The sequence below is a fragment of the Phyllostomus discolor genome, chromosome X (assembly GCF_004126475.2).
Source record: "Phyllostomus discolor isolate MPI-MPIP mPhyDis1 chromosome X, mPhyDis1.pri.v3, whole genome shotgun sequence".
In the NCBI taxonomy this organism is placed as follows: domain Eukaryota; kingdom Metazoa; phylum Chordata; class Mammalia; order Chiroptera; family Phyllostomidae; genus Phyllostomus; species Phyllostomus discolor.
Window position 1 is genome coordinate 67,382,347 of NC_050198.1, and position 2,960 is coordinate 67,385,306.

The 2,960-nt window shown below is 47.9% G+C and overlaps 1 pseudogene; it reads left to right on the forward strand.

The window, feature by feature from the left end:
• Window positions 1-571: 571 nt before the first annotated feature.
• Window positions 572-2,340, forward strand: LOC114505143 (annotated as a pseudogene).
• The last annotated feature ends 620 nt before the right edge of the window (window positions 2,341-2,960 follow it).

Consider the following 2,960-nt stretch of genomic DNA (forward strand, 5'->3'; position numbering starts at 1 on the left):
AATCAAGTGAGCAAAATAGAACCAGAGACATGGAAATAAAGAACTCACAGTGACCAGAGGGAAAGAGGAAGGGGGATTATGGTGGAAAGAAAGGGAATAGTCAAGTCAAGGAACATGTACAAAGGATCTATTGACAATGCCAACAGTGGGGAGAACTGAATATGGGAGGTGGGGGATGGGTAGGGCAGGGGAGAGTATTGAGGGGAAATGGGGACAACTATAATAGAACAACAATAAAAAAAAGTGACGACCCTGCCCCACCACGTCTCTCCTAGGTGCCCAATGGTCACCCGAGGGGCTCAAGCATAGCTGGCAGTTGCCATGCTGGGTGATAATCAAGTGCATGGTGGGGCGGGGGTGGGGGGGAGGCATGCAGCATTCTGCCACATGGCTGCCACCTGGTGAACGTGGCTGCAACCACTGTGCCTGCCCATGATACACGGGAATGTGGTTGGTCACTTAAGATGAAGTGTTGGTTGCAGGTGTTAGTAGGAGAAGTGAAAATAAGAATATCCAGATATTACGTTTTGACAGATGGCACCTCAGTAATCAAAAAGGAGAAATTGGCGGCGCTGCAGCTGGGAGCCAGCGGAGTCACCGCGGCGCCGGTGGAGCCGCGGGGGGGGGGGGGGGGGGGCGACTCAGCCCCGGACACGCTCAGCCCCGGCCAGGCCTGGCCTTCGTCCCGCCCAGTGCCACCACCACCGCAGGAGCAGAGCGCTCTCCTGCTCCTGCCCACCCGGCTGGCGGCCGAGCCCGGGAGTTGACTGCGATCCGCCAGGGGGTGAGGGCAGCACCAGGACCCCGCGGGGGACACTGCAGCCGGAGCCATCTGAACTAGGATGTCCCGACATGAAGGTGTCAGCTGTGATGCATGTTTAAAAGGAAATTTCCAAGATTGTAGATATAAGTGTTTAATTTGCTACGAGTACGATCTTTGTGCATCTTGTTATGAAAGTGGTGCAACAACAACAAGGCATACAAGTGGCCACCCAATGCAGTGTATATTAACAAGGGTGACCACCCAATTTGTACTATGGTGGGGAAGCTTTCTCAGTAGAGCAGCCACAGTCTTTTACTTGTCCCTATTGTGGAAAAATGGGCTACATGGAGACATCTCTTCAAGAACATGTTACGTCCAAACATGCAGAAACGTCAACAAAAGTGATTTGTCCTATGTGTGCAGCATTACTTGGAGGTGATCCTAATCATGTCATGGATGACTTTGCAGTTCATCTTACACTTTAACACAGAACCCCTAGAGATTTAGATGAATCGAGGGGCGTTCGACGTGTATGTAGAATGTTTCATCCTGGCCGGGGATTAGAAGGTCCTCATGCTCGTAGATCAAACATGCACTTTACTAGCAGTTGTACTGGTGGACTTTCTTCTTCTCAGAGTTCATATTCTCCAAGCAATAGGGAAGCCATGGATCCCATAGCTGAGCTTTTATCTGTTATCAGGAGTGAGACGTTCTGCAGGAGGACAGCTTAATTATTCTGGCCCTTCCGCTTCTCAGTTACAACAACTGCAGATGCAGCTGCAGCTGGAATGGCAGAATGCCCAGGCAGCCTGGCAGCAGCTGGAGACCGCACTCAACGCGAGCCGGCACACTAACATGGGCAGCGTCACCCCTACAGTCACGCAGTCCACAGCAACAACCAACACTGCGAGCACGGAGAGTAACCAGCAAACTGTCCAGAATTCCCAGTTTCTTTTAACAAGGTCGAACGATCCTAAAATGTCTGAAACACAGCACCAGTCTCTGGAAAGCGAGCATGCAGACTGCAGCCTGTTTGTCTAGGAGCTCCTTCTGTCCACTCTGGTGCCCAAGGAGAGATCCTCCTCGGCCGAGGATGACCAGGGTGAGATGGTCGATTTTGGTGCTATGGGCTGTTTAGATATTATGCCTTTAGATGTTGCTTTAGAAAACCTAAATTTAAAAGAGAGTAGTAAAGGAAATGAGCCTCCACCACCTCCTCTTTGATGACATCCCAATTCGCAGACAATGTCCTCTGTGCTGTGTTTGCCAATGAAAGTGGACAACAACTATCTGGGGTTTGTTTGGTGATTGTAAGTTCAGGTCTGCCAATCTTGTTACATTGTGTACATTCAAAAGGAAGAGAGAAAATATATATGATAATCATTTCCACATAACTAATTTTTACTTCTAGCAGGTAAATGTAGGTAGCAGTGCAGGAGTGATCTCTGCTTCCTGTACCTTGACATGCAAAAGGCTCTTCTAATACTCCACATTCAAACTGAAGAGGAAAATTGAAATATCTAATGAAGCTGCTGTGTGTATTTATGAATATTAATGAATAAAAACTGCTTTGATGGTTAAAAAAAAAGGAGAAACTGTGCCCTGGGTGGTGTAGCACAGTGAATTGAACACAGGCCAATGAATAAAAGGGTCACTGGTTCAATTCCTGGCCTGGGGCACATGCCTGGGTTGCAGGCCAGTTTCCCAGTAGGGGCCGCAGGAGACACAACCACACATTGATGTTTCTCTCCCTCTCTTTCTCCTTCCTTTCCCCTCTCTCTAAAAATAAACAAATAAAATCTTTAAAAAAAAAGGAGAAACTGAGTAAAATAAAAAAAAAATCTGTTCAGTGAAATCCTCAGTTGGCAGGAAGATGGCAGATGAATGAGTGGAAAACACACTAACCTCCTCCCAGGACCAATCTGGAATCACAACTAAATTGTGGAGAAATTACCCCAAACAAACATCTGAACAATAGAGAGAGAAGCCTTATAACCTCGGACAAACAGAACCAGCTTTGCCACAGTCTGCACCTGCAAAACAGCATACAATACATGGTGGGTGGAGTGACCCTCAGTCAACCAGCTGGAGGGAAGGACCCACCAAACAAGGACCCAAGAAGAATCAAAACCCAATTATATCCAGAGATCCAACAAAAATGGCATCCCAAGAGCAGCAAATTCAGGAGACCAAGAAG